The sequence below is a fragment of the Fukomys damarensis genome, unplaced genomic scaffold, assembly GCF_012274545.1.
Source record: "Fukomys damarensis isolate Sample0158 unplaced genomic scaffold, DMR_v1.0_HiC HiC_scaffold_19, whole genome shotgun sequence".
Lineage (NCBI taxonomy): Eukaryota > Metazoa > Chordata > Mammalia > Rodentia > Bathyergidae > Fukomys > Fukomys damarensis.
In genome coordinates, this window is record NW_022900931.1 from 43,352,311 (window position 1) to 43,377,547 (window position 25,237).

The 25,237-nt window shown below is 40.5% G+C and overlaps 2 long non-coding RNA genes and 1 pseudogene across 2 annotated transcripts; 1 reads left to right on the forward strand and 2 right to left on the reverse strand.

Moving 5' to 3' along the window:
- Positions 1-3,249: 3,249 nt before the first annotated feature.
- On the reverse strand, positions 3,250-3,393 carry LOC117286993 (annotated as a pseudogene).
- A 4,905-nt stretch (positions 3,394-8,298) lies between these two features.
- On the reverse strand, positions 8,299-9,345 carry LOC104868946. Its single transcript, XR_782137.1, has 3 exons — positions 9,049-9,345; positions 8,808-8,913; positions 8,299-8,498 (listed from the first exon to the last, which is right to left on the reverse strand). It is a non-coding gene; the product is annotated as an uncharacterized LOC104868946 (long non-coding RNA).
- Positions 9,346-9,439: 94 nt separating this feature from the next.
- Positions 9,440-19,386, forward strand: LOC104868945. Its single transcript, XR_782136.1, has 5 exons — positions 9,440-9,586; positions 11,019-11,127; positions 14,574-14,646; positions 17,218-17,521; positions 19,131-19,386. It is a non-coding gene; the product is annotated as an uncharacterized LOC104868945 (long non-coding RNA).
- Positions 19,387-25,237: the final 5,851 nt, after the last annotated feature.

Sequence of the window (25,237 nt, forward strand, 5' to 3'; positions counted from 1 at the left end):
AGAGCGATGGGATATGTGTGTTTTAAAGTAAGTGAAGTATTTCAAGGGGATACTGGCAGTGTCTTTTATTGTAATAAATTTTAAAAATTTAAACATTTAAACTTTGAAATTTTCGATCACATCTTTCACATGAACAAAATGGAACCCAGGAGGTAGTGTTTTTTCCTCCTCATTCAAAGGTCTCTTTCCTCTGGTACAGTAATATTTTTCTTCTCAAGAAGTTAATTAGGTAAATCAAGATGAGCATTTATCTCATAATGAAATAAATAAAAAACAGTAAAGAATGACAGGATCAGGGTAATCTGGCTGTGGCATTGCTATCCTTCCTGGTGGCCAGATCTTCGTCCTAGGATAAAGTCATGTGCAAGATGTCTGGTATCAGTCCGGTGTGCTTTGAACCAAGTAAGAGTAAGTATTCTTTCATGAGACTAACACTTCACACACACAAACACACAGGCACAGTGAGCAGTGGCATTCAAAACTTTATAACCAGACCCACATTCTGGAATGTATTTCACGTTGCAATTTATGTGTGTGTGTACATAACTACGGGATCAAACAGGTTTACACACACTTCCCATGGACTGACATAAATCACCAAAGTACTGACACTGACATTAGTGGTTTCCAAATGATAGATATATTAGAAGCATTTCTGGAGCTTGTTAAAATCTAAATTCTTAGGCCCTCATCCAAAGAATTTTGGTTCTGGAGGCCTGGGCAGGGCCTAGGAATGTGGGTTGTCATAAACACTTCAAAAGCCTCTGATGCAATCTTACTACCACTCCTTGAAGAATGTTGCTGTACTTAAGCCATGTTCCCATCACGCTGTCCACAGTGGAGCCAGGACCTCACATCCTCACTCTATCTTCTGTTCTTGTCTTCATCCCCCATTCATAGCCCTGCTCCCCATTACCACAGGCCCATTTAGAAGAAGAGTCAAATGAACACTTTGCAGAGCTAGAACCCTAAGTGGTGGCTTCCCCGAGGACACACACGTTAGAATCTCAGAGTTACCATCTGGGAGAGCTTGGATAGATGTGAGCTTTGATCCCTTTCTCCGGGGCCTATTTCTGGGAGTGGAGTGTGCAGGGGGGCGTGTTGATCCTCCATCCAACATCCTATACCGTCTACAAGTTAGGGGAGAATTTATTGTTACATAGACTTAGAAGCATTGGCTTTTTAAGAAAACCTCAGAGGAAGATTGTGACTACTGTTGGGTACACAGCTGCCTGCGTGATATTCCTCCTGGATAGGGAGAAGGGAGCAAACAATTCCTAACATTTAGCAAGGCTATGCGTAGAAATAAAAATGTAAGAGAAAGCAAACCTTGGCCTGTGACCAGTGTGTGTGTTTGTGTGTGTGTGTGTGTGTTTATAAAAGCACGCTTGTCTGTCTTCTATAATGTAAGAGAAAGCAAACCTTGGCCTGTGACCAGTGTGTGTGTTTGTGTGTGTGTGTGTGTGTGTGTTTATAAAAGCACGCTTGTCTGTCTTCTCCTAGGTCCCTGAGCAGTCCTTATTCTCTTCCTGATAGGCAACAGTAGGATAGCTTGGGTTAATTTACACTTAAAAACAATAAAACCCAGCCCCCGTACTTCAAGCCACTGGACATGCAGTTGCTTCTCTCCTTTTCTCTTTGCATTTTACTCCATGGATTTATGTTTTTGTCAAAGCCTCCTTTTCCCTTTTTTCTTCCTCCTCACTGGATTCCATTTCTTGGTATCTCTCTGAGGAGGACTCTACCCTCTTCCTGGATGATTTTCTCTTGGTGTTGTCATTCCACACCCATTCTGTGGCCCTGGCTCCAAATGGTTCCATATTCCCACAGCCTCTGTGTGTTTACAGAAAGTTATCCTGTGACTGAACTCATTGGAGGACAGAGTGTCACTTTTAAGCAATGCATTATTGTCCTTTATGGTCACATGGCCGCTCTTTCCTGTAGTTGAACCAAACACAAGTTTGGATGTTTTTTGGTTATGTGATTGCTGACAGGGACTGCACTAGTTACCACTTGTGCCTCTCATGAGTACCTCCCTCCTCTTTCTTGAACCATCCTGCAATGCCTTCCAAGTAGGCCCTTTGCACATAAAATTTCCTCTGCCTGAAAACGCTACTCCTCCAAATCCCAGCACCACTCACCCCAATTTAAGAGCCTTTCCCTACTTGTTCAAAAAGGTCACCCCTACCCTTTAACCTGTTCAGTTCAATTTGAGCTCTCATTAATTAATTTTTAATTGTTTCCTGTTTATTATCTGTTTTCTTCTGCTAGAATTTAAGCTCTGCGGGGGCAGGGATTTTTGACCTGATTTGAACAGTGCAGTGTTCCAAATCATCTTGGCATAGAGCAGGTACTTTAAAACAGTATATGAATGAATAAAAATGCCCGTGAGGATAGGATCTGTTTGTTCTAGCCCTATACCTACTCTAGTACTTAAGAGAAAGTGCACAGAAGGATTTGAATTTTCATTAAGCTCTATTTTATTACTTATTGCATAACAACCTATGGATGCCAAGCAACATAAATTCAACCGAATTTTTTAATCAAGAGCCAGTGTTGGAGGAAGCAGGGCCAAAATCCCATGCACAGTTGGCTGTGGGGTGTCTCCCTCCACTTTCTGCTTGTGTTATTTATCAGTGCAGCCTTTCCACCTTTCCATACCTTTGTAAATTCATGACTACTGAATATTAATGAGATGATTGGGTAATTCATGAGAGAAGTGAGTGGTATTTCCCTCTTCCCTTTTAATGTTGAAAAGCCATGATGTTAACTTTTGGGGTGTTAAATAAGAACTGCTATTACCAGTATGACCTATATAAAATTTCCATTTTTATAAGTAAAACATAAGAAACAATGAACAATTTCATGTGGTTGAACTTAACACATGGTTCATCGATGTGACTGTAACTAGAACCAAAATAGCTAGATGGAACAGACTCATTAATGATTTACTCCAGGCTCTTCTCCCTCCATTTGAGCTGAGAGCTCAGAAATATGTAGAATCAGCTGCCCCCTACTTTCCTAGTGTCCAAAACGACCCTCTTTATTGGGGTGCTGAGTATACCTCCCAGCAGCCTCTTTCCTTCAGAGCCACCACAGACCCGGCTCACACTCACTTTCTCAGACTTTCTGTGTCAGCACAGATCGAAGGCTTGTAAAGTTTTGAGGCGTGGACATTTTGGCTGTGCCCAGAGACCTTGGGAACCAGCAGAAGCACCCTACTCATTAACAGAAGAACGCATTCCAGACTCCTCTAGAACAAAAGATACAGGAGAAGATGTCTATCTACTCTTGGATAAGGCACCAAGGGGCAAAGTCCGGACTTCATAAGATATTAATAGAAACCAGCAACAAATGCTACACTTGATCTTAGCCAAAAGGCCGAGAAGCGATCAATACCAGCAATAAATGCTAACGTGTCCTTCTCACAAAAGACATGGCATCTAGAGAAGCTTAATGAACAGCAAAGGGTTTGTGGCTCCCACGATAAGGACCACTGATTGGCCCTCAGATACCACTTTTTTGTTTGGATGAGTCATATTGAAATGGCACACTTTCGGTTCATTTGGGGGGCTCATAGTCACTAGTCTGGGAGGATGGAAAACACACCAGGCGCCTCGGAGACAAAAGTGAAAGTAGAGCTTCATTTAACACTGGCAGAAAAGTCTGCATTCACACATGGGAGACTGGTCCCGTCCAATGCTTGAACCAAGAGGATATACGTTCTAGGAGGGGTGTTTCAAGTGAGGCATCTTTGGTATACTTTCATTGGTTACAAAAATTAAATATGTATTAGAAGCAGGCTCAGTCATGGTATTGGCTCACATGTAATAGTGGTAACATGATTATAGGATCATTTAAAATATAAGGTTTATATCTCACTTGCATTCTGGTGAAATGACAAACTTCTAGAGACAAAGACATTCCTCAGATGTGCAAGTTGGCTCGGGCATGTTGAACAAAGAAAATTTCAAGTAGGGAATTTCCCGTAGTAAGTGCAGCTTGGACTATGGAAGCAAAATTGCCTTGCAAAATTCCCTTTCAATACCACTAATGCCAGTCTGCCTCTGAGTCACATTCATTCATTCCAGGAAGTTGTATGGGGAACTGAGGCAGGAGAGAGTCTCCAAGATGGTTTAGACTATGGGTTTGAATCCTACCTCTGCCGTTGCCTGGCTGCAGAATCTTAGGGAAATTACTGGACATTACTGTGCCTCAGTTTTTTCATTTGTTACATGGTGGTAATGGTGCCTACCTCATAGATCTGATAGGAAGACTGACTAGATAAGCAAATATCTCTCAAAGGTGATTTACCCAGTGCCTTGCCCATGGTAAGCATGTCTGAAGTGTGGGCTCACATGTTATAACTGGATCAGTTATACCTGCACAGTGAAGTGTTGGAATGTTTAGGACACTCCAAGTGCCCACAACAATGCAATCAAGAAAAATGAGGGGACTCCATGAGTGGCCTCCTGAATTAGAAAATGATGTGGCTCAATTATCATAATTGCACTGACAGGCTCAGCTCACCTGTGCCCGGGTCCACACTTCACCATGAAAACACATCAATGATGTGGGGGAAACGTTAGACTGGTTGTGTAATGCTGTACAGACATATTCCCAAAGTGTTACTTGTTTTTAATAGTGAGTATGGTTTAATTAATTGTGACTGCAGGGATATATTTTAAATCACCCTTGTGTAAACAATTATAATGGCTAGGCTAATTCTCAATTCATTGGAAGGGATCAGGAATTCCTCACATAGAAACTGGGGGGAGGGGTTCAAAGCAAGGTCCCACTCAGGAGCCTGTTACCCCAATATACTCTATTCTGCAGAGCAAGGGTCTGTTTACAAATTAAAGCTCTCTATGAGAATAGCTATTTCATCTTTTTGTACAGAGAATTTCTCCTGTTGTTATTCAAACATCAGTTAGGAAAGAGCATCTCCATCTGAGAGTGCTTTGATGCTGTAGGAATTTACAGCTATGAGCAGAGAAAGATCCATTTTCTTCAACAAATTTGGTGGAAGCAGAAAAACATGCAGTAAATTAAACGTGATTTGCATGGCATTGTGCATGCATGCATCCTTCCTGTGAGGCAGGGAACGCTCTTTGATTGAATTTCACTATCTCTATATGTTTGTATGGTATTCTGGGAACAATCGAGGAGCCCTCTGTTGGCTAATTAACACCTGTAAATTCACATTGCCTGGGGTCTCCCTCATATTGCAGAGGTAATGAGTCCAAGTCCTGGTAGGGTTGTATTTATTAAAATTTGCAATATATGTTCTTTTTTAAAATTTTGAGTCAGGTAGTTTAGGCTGGGCCTTATACTTACTATGTAGCCTAGGATGACCTCAAACTTAAGGTGATCTTCCTGCCTCTGCCTCCCGAGTACTGGGAATACAGATGTGTGCCACCATTCCTGGATTATGTTCTAACTATGGTGAGACAGTAGCTGGGGGTTGAAACTCTAACGAATCTGTTGTTCTACCTGGGTGATACCAAACAAATGTTCATTGATTTATTAGTAGATATGTCTTGTTTGACACATGATGAAGACAAGGTGGTTTTCAAAAGAAAGGACACAACCACTCCCTCCAGGTCACAGTCAGGTAAGAGAAAGAACAGAAAGTGAGCGCAAAATTAATACATATAAAAATGCATATGGTACTATGAAAAAACAAAGAAAGAAGACACTAACCCATTTTGAGGGGTCATCAGCTTCATAGAACAGAAAAATTGTGACGCAAATATTGAAGGGGGCGAGGAATCAATCTTCTGGGGGTTGGGTGGGAGCATTCCAGCGGGAAGAAATAACACATGCAAGTACTGTGTTAATGGGAAGCACAGGTGCCTCTGTGTGTGCAATTCCAGAGAGACTTTCAGATCTCTTCGATGATAGGATGGCACCAGTGGAGGAAGCCAGCCCACTCCAGTGATCCTGCTTGGTGAGGTGGAAAGGTCATTTGGTTCTCATTCCTCGTTAGTCAAACCTATCCATCACTGTGAGCTACTTCCACGATGGAAACAACCATGCCATCACTGTGAGTAACCACATTTGTGTCGTGAGGAAGCTTGATACTCTGTAGATAGTCGTCCTGCCTCCAAAACTCAGTAATCACCTTCACCATCAGAAAAAGCCTCAATTTGTAAGTCATAAAGAAACAGTGCTCCTCTTTCAAAGGATGCCAAATTGAGTCAGTTGTACGCTGGTTCAGTAGACACCACTGTTGGCCAGCCTCAGGCTTCCATCATTCTGAGACATAGCCAATGGGCACCTTCTGCTTAAGAAATGAACAATGACTAAGTCCACAATGATAAAAGTTCAAGTTAAGGGACACAAGGAGAAGTTGATCCCATTGATTGCTAGCATAGTTAAAGTGAGCCTCTATAACATTAACTCTCCAAATGTAGAATGACTCTGTCAAAGGACATGTTGGGTTTTAATATGTAGCACTACACTGGGTTAATAGGGACCTGGCACTGAAAAAACATGCACTATCTCCAAATTGTGGCTGCCAAGTTTGCATTTGGGGTTGTGTTCTTTTTTGCTAACAGTAAGGGGAAAAGCACATGGAGGATACTTATGGCCGATTTTTGAGGGGCAAGCTTGGGAGTGGGTGATCTAATAGCTATCCATAATAGCTTTCCTTTGGCTAGAACCAGGTTGCATGGCCACACTAATTGCCAGGAACCTGGGAAATGTTGTCTAGCTTCATGCTCAGGAAGAAAAACAAAATAAAAAAAATTTCACAACAGCTAGTAGTGTTCTGTAGCAATCACTCCATCCTGTGCCACCATTTACAACTACTTGTAGACTTTGTTTGAAGTTTGCATATGGATCACTAGACACACCAAGCACTTGGACCATAGTGTATTGCTACAACTGCCAGAAAACCACTTGGCCCTGTGCTCCAACCTTACCCTGTGAGTCAGAATGATGTGTGATGGTTCATGCCTGATGGCCAAGATCAGAAGAAGATTTGGAGAAGCTTTCCCTATGAACTCATGTCTGGAGGTCCACATTGTTTTAAGATGAAAGGCTCTGAAGCTTTCATGTTTCATTTGCTCACAGTTCTAAACAACATCATAATGGAACAAAGAGTTCCAGATAAACACAAGGTTTTGAAAATACCTGGGCAAGATTTCCAAATTAATTTCTGTGAGTCTTAGGAATGGGTGGTGTCAGAAAAATGATTTTAAAAAGTTGTGACTGAATAGTCAGCCAGTCATAAGGCGTATTCAGGTATCAAGAAATACAGCCATACCTTGATACTTGATGGCTTTGAAACTCCTCACATTTGATACTCGATGCGTTCTGACTTGCCCATTTGCACCTGGTACCTGGCATTTCTTGGTACTCCACGTGTAAGCTAGAACTTGTCTGTATCCATTGCCTTGTGACTCACTGCCCTTCCCATCCGAAACAACATGGTACTTACCATTTTTGGTACTTGTTACACCTCCCGGAACAAATTAAGAATGAGTACTGAGGTACCATTACATTAGGAGAAGAATGCAAGATTATGACAGGCAGTCTTTTGAGTTAGCTGGAAAATTCTTTCACGCATTTTAAGAAACAAAAACATAATACAGGCAAGAGAACCTGGGGTTGTATATGTGTTCTTGGAAGAACTGTGCAGAGCACCTCTTGACCACAGTCGTGTGGTGTGCATGAGAAACCATCCCGCTGATCATTTGGGCAGAGCTGTGGTATGTGAACCCAGACAGGTGTTCAGCCACGGTTGCAGCTGGAATTATGGGGTGTCAAGCAAGCTCAGCTGGGTCAGATGTATCCCCCTATCCTGGGTGGGTAGCATAATTGTTTCTGTAAGGTGAATATCTTTTGAAACTCATAAGATTTTGAATTAACTATTGAAAAGTTCAAAAGACATCAGGAATCTAGAAAAATTTGACGTTTTAATTACTATTAAAGCTTAAATAATAATGACCCTTTAGAACAATGGTTTATTCTTGTAATTTCAATTTAAAATATATAACTGAGTAATTTATTCAGTCATAATTTTTGGTTGAAGTTTTATTAATTTTATATACAGTGTTTGAGTATTGAAGGGAATTTAAAATTTCTTAATTTAAAAAGTTGAATTGATTAGACTTATAAGGATTGCCTTACTCATGGGGAGAGAGAGAGTTACTCAGGTAAACAATTGATGTATTTAAAGGATGAAATTGAATATACATATCTACAAATGTAGTTGAATATTTACAAGGGAGCTTAAGTATATAAATTGGAATTATAAACATTCCAAAATACTATTGTTAAATTTTGCTAGATTTTAAGATTTTTTATTAGTACATGTTTATGTTTCATTCATAATGGTTGCGTTTGTCGTGGGGAGTTTGCGCTTGTACACAACACACTTTAGATCTTTTTTGTTTCTCTTCCCCTCCTGTCCCTCTGTGCTCCTGCCTCCCCAATTGCAAAAGCTCCATTTCCATGTTTTTCTTCAACTCTTTTTAAATCCCCTTCATTTGCTAGATTTAAAGATAAAATAATTACATTTGTAAATTAAACTAGACACATTAAGGAAGGATAACATTTTGGGGTTACTGACTCTTAGAAAATTAGTATAAATTGCTACAAGCAAAGAAAGATACTGGAACTTTTTGGCATACAAACACAGCTCCCATGGACACACACACACACACACACACACAAACACACACACTCACAACCCAACCCTTACAAGTAGAAAAATTTCTATTCACGCTTCTTATGAGGTTTCTGTGAATCTTTAAGCAAGAAAATCCAAATAATTTAATCAATTGTTTGGTGGAACTGACCAGTCTTTAGATTCTTAATCTGAAGGTTTCCCCAGAGCAAGCAAAGTTGGTGGACCCATTCATTCTGTGCAGTGGTCTTCGAACTTGAGCAATGTACAGAAACCATCTTTCCAGAGGAAAAAAAAAAGGTTGTTCAAGGATTGATTCCGGTATGAAATTATTTTAGGGTACTTAAATGTGCTTATAAAACTAGACCTAAACTGTTCATGGCAAGAGCTCAAACACACCCGGAACAACTTACCCAACTAAAAGCAGATTCAAATACAAACGCAATACAACGCCAGCATGCAGCCATGAGTCACGTCTGGTGGAAGCTCAGTCACAGTTTGCAGCCTGAGTTCCGTCCTGCTGGTGCAGACCCGGTGCCCAGAGCTCCACGTACCCACATTACTACCTCGTGTGCTCACTCGGTTTGCAAACCGCTTTCCTCTCTCTCCTTGCACTACTTTGTACAGCCCTCTGCGATGTCATTTGGCCTTCATTTGGCACGAACGCATCATTTCCTGTTTAGTTCACCTCTATTCTCTTCTCACTAGTAGGTGACATTAAAGAAGAGTCACTTGGCAACCACGGAATCGCTAACAAAAGCGAACAAGAGAGTGGAACTCTTGGGAGGGTGTTCTAAGGCTGTCGCCAAGAAGATCTAGACTCTCCAAGTGTGCGGATTTTGGATTATTGCAAAATGAAAACTTTTAAATGAAGTTAAAACTTATTACACAAAGTTTTTATGGAAATCCAGGTTGGGAAATGCGATGATGTGAAAGCAGCTTTGAAAAAGTGTAAGTCAGGTTCAAACCTGAATTTTCCCACTAACTCAACAACTGTGTTATCTCTTTGTAGTTCATTTATTTTTTTTCCTTCATTGATTAATTGTGGTGCTGGGGATTGATTCGAAAACTTTCATACTGAGCTGCAACTCCAGACTTCTGTTTTTTATTTTTTTGAGACGTTTTCATTAAATTGCCCAGGTTGGGTGTGAAATAGAAATTCTTCCCTCTCAGCCTACCAGAGCACTGGGATTATAGATATGTGGCCCCCACATCTTGCTCCTTTCATTTTTAATAGGAATAATATTGATTGCACAGAGTTAAAATAAGATTAGAAATGATATGTGTAAAATTCTGAGTAAATGGGTAAGCAATTGGCAAATGGGAGTTGCTATAGTTAGGAGAAATTAACAATATGTACTTCATATATTTGCCCAAAATTCTGTTGTGAAGTTTTTAGTGTGTGTGTGTGTGTTTGTGTAGTGTTACGAAGCTGAAGGTTTTACCTATATCAGACGCTAATGACAGATCACACAGACTCAGGATTTTCTAAGTAAGCTCTGTGGAGTCCCCACTGTGGTTGGGTTGGCCAGAGCTGGGAGACCTGGTGGGATTCAAGGTCTCTACTCTTTCTTGAAACAGCAATGTTGCTTATGTACATGTTTCACACAGAGGACTTCCATTTAAAATAATATTTTATGGATACATATTGAGGATATACTCCTAAGTGAAACAAATAAGTCATACATGTGTAAATACCGAATAGTTTCTCTGGTGTGAAAAACTAGAATAGTACATAAGATCCTAATGATATAATTGACAATGTGATATAGGAAGAAAGGGGCTAAAGGTGTAGGGAAAGTGGGAAGGGTAGGGGAAAGGTAATAAGGGAAAAGAAAAAAAGAGAAAATGAAAAATGGAAACAAAGTGTTTGTCAATGGGGAGGGGAGGAGAGGGTTTAGGGAGGGAGGGCAGGAGTGTATGGGGAAAAATGAGAACCAGGACCTGTCATGTAAAGGTACAAGATCCCAATGATGAATGTAACTGTACTGTACACCTAAAATGTACCAATAAACTCAATGAGAGGAAAAAAATATTTTAATAGTGAAGTTTGTGACTGAAAGTCAAAAACCTTTGAAAACCACTCATAGCATATTCTTAGCTTTTTATTAGAACAATTACAATGATGTTTGACCAAACAGGCAGAGTTAGATGTCAGTATCCTCAGTATGCTGGTAAAAACTGAAATTAAAAGTGTAGCTACACTTTTATCCGTGGTAGTGCTTTTGAGTGAAATATATGCCTGACAGTTCTCTAAGATCCTGAAATATCCCTCAATTTTGAAGATCCCTGTAAAAAGATCTTCCAAGGCTAAGCTTCACATGTAATTCCTTAAACATTGACTAAAATCATTTTCTCTCCTTTTGGAAACACGAACCTACAGCAATGCATAGCCACCAGCTAGGAATTCTCACCTTTGCTGCAGCGTTTTAATGAGTCAGCATCCTTCATTTGATTCCTATTATAACGAAGATGTGTGAAACCAGTTTCAGGTAAGTTGAGAAAAATATACTGCCTCTGAATTTTTCACTATAATTTCATCCCATGGGCCCCTAGAAATGCAAACATGTGCACACCTACTAACACACACAAACACACACACAAACACACTCACTGAAAGGGTTTATTATTGTTAGGCAAATATATCTGTTAACTAAAGTCAGGGATGCCAACTGTCTAAGGAATTTATTAATTCTAATTCTGAAAAAAAGCACATATGAGAATGAGAGAAAACATTACTCTAAATTTTTAATAAGATGAGCTGAGCTATTATTTATGTTTCGGATTACAGATCTTTTGTTATCATCTAATGTATATTTCATTTTGGTCAGCAGTGTAAAACCTCATCTTGCCCAGAAAGTGATCTCATTCCCTGGCCACAGGATTCCTTTCATGCTGTAACAAACCCGTGTGAAGGAGATTTGGAGTGCTGCTGCTCAGATTCTCAGACACACAGGAGTTTTCCACCATGCTTTTCTTCTCTTCGGCTTAGCACAGGGGTATTCAGTGGAGGTGCATGGTACCCAGCGACTTCTACCTCAGCATCTACAGAGGATCTTTGAATGGACTTTTTTTTTTCCTTCAAGGGACTCAGTATTTTCAACAATCTTAAATCATTTAGCTGATTGCCTTAACCATATCATTATTTTAATAGGTCATTAAAATAAATGAAAAAATTGAAATGATTATAAAATCTGTGTTTTCTGCACTGTAATCACAGCCGGAGACAGAAGCTGTGTGTTGTATATAATATGTATACACATGGCACAACTGTCACATAATGTCATTCAAACATCCTCTGCAACCAAATAAATTAGTTAGTTGGGAAAGAAATAGCTAACACAGCCGAGGATTGAGAGCTGTGGTAAAGACGTTAAACTAAAATGTAGGAAAACGGCTCTGCTTCTGCTTTTCAGTATCTAGCTAGATTACATTGGAGAATCACTAAATCTTTGAGTCTGAATCTCTTTCTACGTTAAAGGAAAATATTCCCAGCCCTCCCTCTGGTAGGTACTCAGTACTCAGTGTGGGTCAAATAATTCACTTCACAGACACGTTTCCGGACCTCCTCCTTTCAGTTCGTGGTAGAGTTTCATCTCCTGCCTGTGTTGAGGGTAACTATTGCTATACCATTCTTGGAAGTTGAGCACAGTTTCAATCCCTGGCACCTCTGAGTTGTTCTCACTGGGGGAGCAAGAGCAATTGTGATTTATGTTCTCAATACCCTAATGCAGGAGAGTTCTCGCTATATATAACTTGACTCAGAAACATTGAGTCATCTGATGTGTCTTGCACTTAACTGTCGTGACTGCAAACTAATGCCAACCACTCCAGAGAAGGAGGCCACCAGGCATGATCCTGGAGAGTTGGAGGAGGGACAGGCAGTCACCTCTAAGTAACTGCCAAGTATGCAAGGTCAGGTACCCGGATCTTGAGGTGAGACGTTGATAGCACTGGAAAGCCGGCCAGAGCTGGGGCTCAGGGTCCTCACTGTCTCCAGACCACCTCCTCTCTCCAGGAACACTGGGGTTTCCAGGAAGATTTAAAGGGAGACAGGCAAAAGACCTCACCGGAGATTGAATTAACGCCTGCCAGGGGGTGGAAGGGAATAAAAAGAATTTACAAATCCATCAGGGAAAAGGGAGCATTACAGAGAGAGGAGAGCAAGTTATAAATGAAAAGGGGTGGAAAATTAATGGGGACTAAAATAGATTACAATTTTATGTGCTCCATGGGGTTTATAACACTTTACATGCAATTAGGAATAAAATCACGGGACTCCCCAGGTCCCTGTTCCCCGGAGGCAAAGATTGGAAGTGCTAGCTTTGGGGGAGGGAAGGAATTTAAAGAGGGCCTTTGTTACAGAGGCCAGGTGAGGGAGGACAATTGGGCAGACTTGTTTTAGATTGTCCTCTGTGGACCCACATTTGTAAAGAGAATAAGGGGCAGTTGGCAGGAGAGTAAGAAGAGTCAAACTAAGTTGCCAGGGATGGGCCCTTTCTCTCTCTTTTCCTTGTTGGTCCCAGGAAAGCACTGGAGGGAAGACCAAGCCATTTCTCAGTGGGTGTGATTTCTCCCATGCGAACTCAGGTGCTCACAGATACATAAATGTTTTGCTTTTAGTTACCTATTTAGGAATCTTTCGGCCCAAGCAAAGAGTCATAGATTTTAACAAAAACCACTCTTAAGTCTCCGACTGCCTCAAAAATCCTCAGATTGTGGGTGAAGGGACCCGGAGTTTGTTTTTTGTCCCTATGGTGGTTTCTCACTACATCAAAATCTTAGGGTGGTAATTTAACCATTCTACTTATTCTATCCCTGCCTAAAGTCAAATCTGTCCTCCTCCTTAGACTATTCTTGATTTAACTTCAATTTCCATTTCTACTAATGCGAGGTCCCATGCTAGTTAGCGACAGTTTCCTGTCTATAGACGTTCTCCAGGCAGCTTTCCTGTTGTTTAAAGTCCACAATCTGACGCTCTGCATTCGTGTGCCCAGGTTTGCCTCAGTTGCCCTGGGTAGTATCAGCAGGTCGGCGTGGTCCATGATGTGGAGAGGTTTAGCATTGTCTCCAACCCAGTCGGAGCGACACTGCCTTCCGGCTGCCATCGCTGTAATACCAATGGCCCCAGTCATAGCCATCAGCTTCCAGAGGATGGTATTGCCCTCCAGTGGGTGCAGAGTCTCCTACAAGGGCCCATGCTTTTACTTACAGTGAGAGGTGGAACTCAATGGATTGGAGTCTTGTGAACCCTCTTATGCTTCACATATAGGTGTCCCTCTAAAGCCTCAGAGGATGGTAGGTGGGGCCTCAGGGAGGTGACTGAATTAGAGGGGCATTTTGGCAGACTTCCTGTTAAGAGGTGGGGCCTGTTTGAAAGAATTGAGTCCCTCTGGGCATAACCTGGAAAGGTACGTCTGCTTTCCAGCTCCTCCCATGATTCACTCTGCTTTCTGGTGCCTCTCCTCGGCTATGCCGCTGTGCCAAGCTGTCCTGCTGTTGGGGACCAGCCGTGATATGTAGAGATTGGTGAGGGGCCACGTTACAGGCCCCAATTAACTGGCCTTGGGAACAGAAAAGTATGACTCCCTGGCCGAGTTGGGAAAGTCATAAGCATAGCCCTCCTGAGACAAGATGACTCCTACTGAAGCCAATACATTATGCAGGGATCCCAGTGTAGGGAAAGACCTTAACTTCTCCTTTTGAGATGCCAAACTTGGTCCCTGTCTTGCTACCCTAATCTTACTACATTCAATGTTTCTGGGACAGTACTACACCCTGCTTGGGGAATTACGATGAATTATGCACTTCTTGGTCCATTATAAAAGCAGACCCACTCTAGAGTTCTCTGAAGTCTAGAGATACTTTCCTTCCAGTCCCCATTGCAAGTCGTATACTGTATTGGTGTCTCTTTTACTCCCCATTGTTCTCTCTCCAGGTATTCGGGGGTCTGAGGATCTCCCAATATCCTGCCTGGGAACCAAGCGACTGGAATGAAACCTCTACAATCTGTAAGCCAAGATAGACATTTGCTCTTTTAAGTTATGATCATTAGATTTTTTTTGTCCCAGGGATGAAGAAAATAAATAAGACAAAGCTGAACACCTCATTCCAAGGAGAGAGAGCCTCAGAACTAAAGCACAGCAATGCATAGTCCGCTAGCTGGATCCACCAACTAGAAGGGAGGGTGGTCTGCCTGAGCTCCCACCACTCTTTCCTCTAGAGATGCAGGGAGCATGAGAAAATAATCTATTCATTCTAATGAGCGCAGCTATATGTGGGAATCTTTGGAAATCTGTGGTTCTTGATATGTGGATATGGAGACCAGACATCTTGTTTTACCTGGAGATGTTTCTAGTTTTTTCTGGTTTTCCTGTTATCCTTATTAAGAACACCTTCTTTCACTATGGAATGTGTTCTGGCCTGGATGATAAAATACATTTCCTCCCAATACAAAGTATTATGGTTTAGATCTAAAATGCCCCTGCCCCCAATTCTCATGAGTGTGGCTAGTGATGGGATTGTGAAGGCACCGTTCTCATGGGCAGACTAATTCACTGACGTATCCATGGCTAAATGCAGAGTCAGGAAGTGGGGCCTGGCTGGAAGAGGAAGGTCATGAGGGTGTGGCTTGGAAAGGTATATTTCCTTCCTGTGCTCCTCCATCCTCTGCTTCCTGGCTGCCATGAGGTGAACAGCTTTCCTCCACTCAGGCCCTCCTGCCACATCCTGCCTTCTCTGGATCCATACAGCCACAGATGATAGCCTTGAACTGACTACCTTTAAGTTGTGGGCTGGGCAATGTGTTCTAATGTCTAGAAAGCAAGTAAGACACAGTCAAGAAAAATTCCCTACCTCCCATACATTGGAGACAATGAGGGATGAGCTGCCAATAAGGACTCTCTAAATTCTTCTTGGGAAATGCAATGCACACATGGCCACTAATCGGGCTGCATGGTGTCTCTCAGAATTCATATAGTGAAGCTGAAAATCTTCAGTATCTCAGAATGTGGTTGCGTTCTGTAAAGGGGCAACTAAACTAAAATAAGGTTGTTTGGGCAATAGAACTGGTGACCTTATGGAAATTGGAGATTAGGATGCTGTAATGGCTGTGTCTAGACAACCAAAGCTACCCAAAGCCTCATGTGGACACAAGTAGGGGCTTTTCAGAGGTGGCTGGATCTAGAGTGTGTGTTGCTGGGATTAAGAGTGTTACATGCTGAGGGCTGATTCATAGTGTGATTCTAGGACTAAGGCTGCCTCACTTTGGGTATGAGTGCTACCTACCCTTAGGGTGGGTGGCCTGAAGAATACAAGGAACAGAAAGAGGGATGCTGTCATCCCTTGTTACTTGCTGCTGCTTTGTTACTTCATCGCTTTGCTGCCTTCTGCCAGCCATGGACTGTTTCTCCTCTGTGATGTCCCTCTGCCATGCCGTCCTGCCTTGGAGCCAGCCAACTATGGACTGAAACCTCTACAAACTGTGAATCAAATAAACCTTTCTACTTTAACATTGGGTGCCAGGTGTTTTGTCTCAGTAATAAGGAAAAGAACTGAGACAGGTGTGGGCAGGCACACAGGGAAGACCACATAAATATGCAGGTGGAAGGCAGCCATCTGTAAGCTAGTGAGAGGCCTCAGAAGAAAACACCCTTACCCATACCCTGGTTTTGGAATTTCATCCTTCAGAGCAGTGAGATACCTGTCTTTGGAACTTGGTTATGGCAGCCCTAGAAAAAAGAAATATAGCCAATCTCTGATATATATTATATAAAATTGATGACCAAGAAATAAAAAAGTGCCCCAGGAGTGTGGTGCCTTGGATCTCATGTACACAACAGCTCTTTTTGCTTTGTAAAAGCAAGTGTTATAGACCAGGATGCAGGCGAAGTGAGAAGGGCCTAGTTGTGGTGAAGAAGTCAGAAGAGTTAGTACTCCAGACCCGAGAACCTGTGGCCACTGACAAACCTGCATACAAGCCTGGAGCCTGGCACCCTCTTTCCCTTGGCAACAAACTTGCTCTTCTAGTGGGAGGGGACAAGGAAGGAGCCTAGGGCTTTCCTGGTCATAGCTTTTGATGGCTGTGCCTGCCTTGTACTGAGAAGCATCACTTGAGAGATCACTGCTGACTATGAGGTATGTGTGGTTACCACAATAACCAGCCCCCCAGCTCCAACACACAGCCTAGTTCAGGGGAAAGTGGCTTTGCCTACTGCCTACACTACTCTGGAGCCTGGGTAAGTGGCATGGGTGGCAGGTTCCATGTGACAGTGGGGTTGGGAAGTTGCTCTCCCTTCTACTAAGAGCTGAACTTTGAAACCTTAGGGCAGGAATTCACATCTTGATGCTGCCACGTGTCACTGCCCCCACATAAGGCAATATATTGAAGCCTTCTAAGTGTGTGATTTTGGGATATAGATTTCAACCTGCCAGTTGAGACTTTATAGAAGTTAGGTCAGCTGACAAATGTGAATTTTCCAAAAATCTGTGTGCCTAGAGAATCATAGCTAAGGTTGCTGTAAATTTTCTGAACCAGGCCTTGTTCAGGTGGAGACAGCTGCCTTTTTTTTTTTTTTCCAAAGAACCTGACTTCTTGCTGGAGGTCCTAGGAGTCACAAGATCATCCTCAAAGCTCTTCACAGGGGGCCTATGGTCTCTGTTACTTGCTCCTGTTTTCTCTGGTTCTCTGAACATCCTGAGTGGAAACCTATGGTTTCCTGCTTCAGAATACCTGTATCATCTACCTCACCTGTGAGTTCTTCTAGCTGTGCCTCTGCTTTACTTCCCTTTTCCACTCTGAAGATTCCAAATGGAACAGGACATGGAGAAGCCAGCTATGCAAACAGAATGAGATGTAAAATAGTGTCCAAGGCCCCAAGGCACCAGGTACTGGTTTTATAAGACTGATGCGAGCACCCAACAGGTTAACACTTGTAGAAAGATCATTTGCTACTTGTAATCTTAGGAGAAAGAAGAACTCAAATTCTTACAGGTACAAATTCTCTCAAGCACCATCAAATATCCTACCTACTCACCTGAAGTAAGTTTATAGGACTTGAACTTACAGGTGGGTGAACTTGTCCTTAAGATTGAATTTGAGAAAATGCCAACACTTTCTAGGATGATTTACTAGAAAATTCCTAGACACCTAAACAGACAATGTCTAACAAATCTATAGAACATGCCTATCATCATCCAACAGCTATTCATTTGCATGAAAAATTAATTTCTAATATCCCCTATATAATTATTAAACTTTCAAGTTATTTGCATTTGTTCCCTTATAGAATGTATATTTCTTCCTAGGGAACTTTAAATATTACTTTTATCTTCACAGAGGGGTAGATCAAAAGGAACATAAACCTTCATGTTGCCCCTACTAAGTATTGGAAAGCAAATCATAAACAATATAGCCACACTTTTATAGACTAATTCATATAGAGTATTTTTCATAAGTGATAACAGACATAATTGTTCTATAAAGAGATAGGAACATTTTTGAGGATTTTGATATATGCAAAGTACCTTACAGAAGTATCGTATCACGATGCAATGTTACAAGGTTATAGACAGTAGATATTGTACTGGGTAGTAATATGTACTGTCATTTAAATAAACACTTGCTAATTTATAGATTAAAATAATTTTTTCTTTAATTTCTGTAGCTTAAAAATGAATGGCAGTAGGGCTGGGATATAGTATAGTGGTTCTGTCGCCTGTCTCACAAGCTCAAAGTTCCAAGTTTGATCCCCAGTACCAAAAAGGAATGGCAAGGTTAAACACTTTTCACATGTTCATTTATCAGCAGCATTTTATGTTTTTTGTTAAGTGTTGATTTTTGTATAATCTTTTAGGATCCCTTTGTTTTTCTTATCAGTCAGCATGTACTTTTAAATAGAGTTTTTGGAATTTTGGGAACCATTTTCTGCAGATGAGGGAATTTGCCTCCGGTCACATAACTAGTGGCTTGGATGCAATTCCAGCCGAGGTTTGTCTGACTTCGGAGTTTATTCTCTTCCAATTACACTGCACTTCTTCCCCGTGTGGCAGGGCATGGTGAATTAGACAATGTCTGTCTTGGGTCTGAGGCAACTCAGAGCCAAGACCTACATAAATATGGAGCTTAATTACTGCGATGCAGGTCACAGAACTGTCTCATAAATAATTTCTCATTTAACCTCAAAATACTCCTATTAAATGAGAATCAAGTATAATTATGATATTGACATTTTACAGATGAAGCTGCGAGGGGAAAGTAATATCCATGTGCATTAGGTCAAGTAGAGGTCAAATGGAGTCTTAGATTCAAAACTATTATTTTATGATAATACCGCAACACTCCATTTATCTGTCACCATCAGAAAGAAAAGGCAGGTCATGTAAGTTAATTTCAGTTAAATAAAAATTACCCAGTTTAATACCAACCTTTAAAATCTTCCATAAAACTTTTACAAAAATATAACTGATCATATGCATTTATCTTTTCCTTCTCTAGAGAAGCCACTGAAGTGACAATGACCAAGACTTTTAAAGCTACAAAACACAACAAGAAGGAGAACATCACAGACACAAAATTTAAAGGAATTTCAATGAATTTGGGGGTGGAGAATAGTTAGGGAGTTTGCAGCTGTTGAAGGAGAACTTAGGAGACTTCTACTGAACAATATTATTTTGCTGTGGCCTATGGATCAAAAGCAGCTTCCAAGAACTTATTAGGAAAGTAAATACATGAGTTCCTTGTCAGAACTACTAAAGCAGATTCTGTGTGTAGGGTTAGTAATATATATATAAATATAAATATAAGTATATATATAATGTGCTCAGGTGATTCTTATGCAGGTGAAGTATAACTTATTCATAATGCTGTGACTAGAAGTGTTTCAGATGTCAGACATTTTCAGGTTTTGGAATAGCTGCATATATATAATGACATGTCTTGGGGATGGGACCCAGTTCTAAGTATAAGACTCATTTATGTCTCAAAGAGCGAGAGAATAGATTCATTCATAGGAAAATGGATACATATTGAAGATATACTCCTAAGTGAAATAAATAAGTCACACATGTGTAAATACCAAATAGTTTCCCTGGTGTGAATATTCTGCAACAATGCATAAGATTCTAATAAGATTACTGACAATTAGAAATTTGAAGAAAGGAGCTAAAGGTGTAGGGAAGGTATGATACGTAGGGGAAGAATAAAAAGGGAAAAGAAAAAAATGTGAGAGAATGAAAAGATTAAAATAAAGTGTTTGTAGATGGGGAAGGGAGGAGGGGGTGAGGGGAGGGCAGAGGTAAGGGGGAAAAATGAGAATCAAGACTTGCCATGTAAAGGTACATGATCCCAACAATGAATGTGACTGTACTGTATCCCTAAAAATGTACCAATAAACTCAATAAAATTAAAAAAAGACTCATTTATGTCTCAAATATACACCATACATACAGTCTGAAGGTTCTGTAATTTTGTGCAGCATTTTTGAAAGTATTATTCATAAAACAGTTTCATAGTATAGGATTTTCACTTACGGAGTCAAGTCAGCTCTCAAAACGATTCAGATTTGGGAATGTCTAGGGTTTTAGATGTCCAGATTACGGATGCTGAACTTACTATATATGGTCGAGTTTGAGAAATCATGAAATTTAGATAAAACCTGGGTGACACAAAGAGGAAAACTGTTCTTTCCTTATCTCAGCGAGATTTGGAATTTATAAGTGCCATTTGTGAATGGGACTGAGGCAAACAAGCTCCTTCTGGTTATTCTTGGGGTCTGGGGCAAGAGGACCAGTGGAGTCCCCCGGGCCCACCTTTCTTCCTTCCTATTTCTCCTCTGCGCCACAAGGGGATTCCTGTGCGTCTGTGCAGCCAATGCAGTTGGCACACTGAAGCTCTACCCGCACCCCACAGAGAGTCTCCTTTTGGAGACCTTATGAAGCCTATGTCCTGTACAGACCCTGGAAGGAGATTGGTGCAAATTGGGTGGGGAATTCTGAGGTCCTAGTTACCCAGAGCATAGCCTAGAAGGGAACTGTGAGCATTGGGGGGATCCTATCTAGGTCCCTCAAACTCCTTGCCTAGTGGAGAAGGCTGAGACTGGAGAATACACAGACCCAGGGTTTATGTAGCTTAGCAACCAGGCTGTGGGCTGCAGCCAAGTGGGCTACAAAGGTGAATAAGACAGGGTTACAAAAAGGATTCAGGGAAAGCACATACGTGAATCATGTGGTTTTTCTTGGACCCTACATTGCCCTTGACACACAGTCTGTCCTGAGTTGAAAAGTCATGCATCTTTTAGGGAAAAAAAACAAAACAAAACAAACCTTTGCAGTTTTTCTAGGGCTCTACTTGAAAAATAGCCAACCACTTCTGGCCTAATTATACTGGACCATGACCTGCCAGATGAAAGTCCTACCCACAGGTGTCAAGTCTGTAGCTGATGCTTTGTTGTTACATTTAAGATATAGACACAAGTAAGGATTAATATAAAGTTGAGGGCTGTAGATTTAGCTCAGTGGTTCTACTGCCTGCCTCGCAAGCACAAGGTCCCAAGTTCTATCCCTGGTACCAAAAAGTAAAAAATAAATAAATTTAAATAAATAAATAAAGTTGAGGGATGGAAGAGGCTGGACAGTCAGTGCAAAGTTACAGACAGTAACAATAAATTCCTGTGTTCTAGTGCAAAGTGGAATCACTGTAGTTAACAGCAAGGCATAATTCAAAATAGCTAGGAGAGAGAATTTCAGGTGTTCTCATCAGAAAGAAATGATAAATATTTGAAGTTATGGTTATGCTAATGACTCAAATTTGATCATTTTACCTTGTAAACTCTACCAAATTTTGCACTGTGCCCCATAACTGTATGCCAATTAAAAGGAAAACTATGTGACAATTCAAAAATTTTAAAAAGACAATTGAAGAATCTTAGCATTATGAAAGAAGATGTAGGTAAGATAGAATAAAATAGTCTCATGGACTGGGGATTTAGATCAGCAGCTAAGCACTTGCTAAGCATGAGTGAGGCCTTGTGTTCAGTTTCTAGCACCACAAAAATCCAAACAACCAACCCCAAACTCACATAAGTATAATAAGTAAGAAAATCAAAGGGAGTATCGATACAAGTCCAGTTAGAATTGTCTTGGGTGGCAAGAACAACTACATTAATAAAACAAGAAGTCATATTTTGAGGTTGGGGACAATCAAAACCCGGTGGAGCTATTGGACCTTCATTCTCTGAGTGGCCGATGTGTGCTCTTGATGGTCTGTAGTACAGTTTGTATCACTTCACTGCTTCTTTTCTGACAGTCTTCACTGTGTTTAACCTTCCCAAATGCCTTGTGTTTTGTTGCACTTGAATGCTTAGGACACATCTTCATGCTTCCTCAGCACCAAGGAGTGGCTGGGACTTGCTCAAGCCAATTGTGACAACTCTATTCTCTCTGTCATGTGACTGGGCTAAAGTATGGGTATGTGATATAATACAAGCCAATGAGATTTGAAGAAAAGTCTGTTGTGAGAGTTTTGGGGTAGTTTTTCCTCAGTCTTAGAAAAGGACACAAGACAGATGTCACCTTTTCTTCCTTTAAATCTGGTTGTGGAAAAATATAATGTTGCAACCACCTTGTTACTAAGAATTTATAAGTCTAATGTTAAGGGTGATCTAGAAAAACTACCGGAGTTCCTATGTTTCTAAGTCATAAAGTGGCTGAATTAGTTAACCTTTATGGCACTCATTTCTGGACGTTTTTGTTTAATTTACTTTGAGTTGAGCCTCACTTATTTAAAGGTCAAAAACATTTTAATTAATGTATTCAAAGAAAAATGTTCCATTGAAAGTTATTTAGAAAATAAAGCAAAGAAAAAATTCTCTCAAAATCTAGAACAAAAGGGTCGAAATGGCATATATGAGCAGAAAGGCCAGCCTCAAAAGATCAGCATAGAAAGCAGTACCAGAAAGATTAGAGAAAATGGAGAGGATGAAATTATTACAAATATGGTGAATGACATTTTAATAGTTTCAGTTTATAATTCTTTGTAGTTTTCTTATTGATCTCGCATCTAGTAATACTTCTAATCTCACTTATTAAGTCTTATAGATTTAAAAAAAATTCCATGAAAGTTTCTATATAGAAAATAATGTTATCTATGAATATTTTACTGCTTTTTTTTCTAAACTTCATACTTTTTCCTTGCCTATTGCCATGGCTAATATGAAAAATGATGAGAGTAGATATCCCTGCCTTGCTTACAAACTTGAGGTGAAAGCATTCATTGTATTATCACTATTAAAAATAGTGATCACTTTTTTTTGCTCTGGGGATTAAACAGGGGACCTTGTACATGCAAGGAAGGTGGTGGAACCACTGAGCTAAATCCCTGGTCCCTACATATGTTTTTAATAGATGTTCTTTATAAAGTTGAAGAATCTTCATTTATATTTGCAGTTTTACTAATAAATTTTTATTGTAAATGTATTTTATTATAAATGTCCATTAAATTTTGACAACTTTCTCACCTTTACTGATGTTTTTATGATTCACTGTTATCATAATGAATTAATTAATTTTCTATTGTTAAACCAACTATGTTTCTAGGATAAACTCCACTTGTCTTGATAAATTTTGCTATATTTTGTTAATAACATTTGCTGTTCATATAATAATGGATTTTAATAATTTTCTTGTGATATCTTGTCAGGTTTTTGTATTAAGGTTTTATGAACTCTATGAAGAAAATGACTTTTTCCTTCTCCATTTATTGAAAAATTATTTAAGGTGTTGCTATTTCTTCCTTTGTATATCTGATGGAATTCACCTTTGGAGCATGTGGGAATGGAGTTTTCTTTGTGGGTGTTTTTAAAATTATCATTTTAATTTTTGAAACAGATATGACTACATACATCTCCAGCCATTTGAACCTTAATTTTTCAATTTTAAGACAGAGTTTTGCTAAGTTGCCCAGTCTGGCCTTGAACTTGGATCTTTCTGCCTCAGCATCCTGCCTCACCTACCATCCTACCCAGATATATTTTGGGATCTTCCCATTTCTTGCTCAGCAATAGATAGAATAACTAGATGTGAAATCAGTGAGACTGAAATAGCCTGCTTTTATACTTTTTATGTTTGTTCAAATGTTTTATGGCAGCGGTGACTTAGTTACTCCAACTCTTGTCATCTACAGTTAAATGACAAGGGATGAGTGAAGAATTGATGAATATTTGAGTTTAAAAAAATAAATGGTCTTTAAGAGTCCCCTTTATATACTCAAAATCCTCCTCTTTGCTTCCCACGCACTTACCCCACCACTCTGACTCTTGGCTGCAGTTCTGGAGTGTCTATGAGATATGATTGAAACTATGGTGAACGGTGCCGTGGGATGTCGTGCAACTCATAAAAACATTACGGCGAGTCCTCACCCACCTTACTCACTGGATCTGGGGCCCTGGGACTTCTTCCTATTCCCTAAAGTCAAAATGGCCATGAAGAGTAAACATTTTGAAAAGATTCAGGTTCGTGAGGCAGCCAGGACCATGTAGCTGAAGACACTCGTGAAAAGCTACTCCCAGAACTACTTCAGAAAGTAGTCAAGGGCATTAGGATAAGTGTGAATAACAAACAAAACTACGCCCCATGTATACTCACAACTTAAAACCACATAGGAGAAACCTGGTAGGTTTTAAAAATATCTACCAGATTAAAAAGGAAAGTAGATTTAAAATTGAAGAACTGTCTTCCAAAAAGTGGACATCACATTTACCTTCCTCCTAGTGGTGCCTTTGCCATCTTTTCTGCACGGTCTTCACCATATAATTCTATCATACAGTGCACATCGGGCTGCAGAGTCTCAGAGTTTCCTACAAGGTCAAGAATCCACAGATTTCTGCCACAAACTGAGGCTGCCAACTTGGCCCCTGGATTGTTCTACTGTTTTCTCCCAGGAGGACAGTGTGAGAAGGAAATTGGGAAAGAAGTGGAAAAGGGACCAATGTATCTTTAACTGTCATAATTTTTAACTTTAAATAGCTGTTTCATTACTACAACCACATACTTATCTACTTATGTCTTCCCTTTTCTACTAAAAACAAGGTCAGCTTGGAGATTATCTTCTTTAGATTCTGTTGCCCTAGAAGCACTTCTGAAAGAGATAACTCCTTCATTAGTGGTTCGGTTAGAGAAGTAGAGAGACTTAGGGTTTAATGGGGCAAGGCAGTATCACAGAAATTATACTTTACACAACTTTAAGAAAAGCCTAAGAAAATAAAGTGTGGAACAGGAAGCCTGAGGACCAGAGAAAAAGGCCCAGGTGTTGGTGGTAAGTGAGAACTTTCAAGGGCATCTAAGGAACCAAACCTGCTAGGTGCCAAAGTGGAACTGCACCGGGGAACCTGGGAGGATTGAGAAGCTGTGGCTTTTGTGTTCGAGTCTCTGTGGGTCTACTGTCAAGAAGCTGCAGGGAGATTGGGCTTTTCAGGGCCAGAGGTTATACAGGAGCTGCACACTGAGCAGAGGAGAGTGAGGGTGGGCTAGAACTTACTAGGTGTTTTTGCTTGTGTTTGTCAGTGTATTCACCTGCAAAAAAAACACAAAAAAACAAAAAGTAGATGC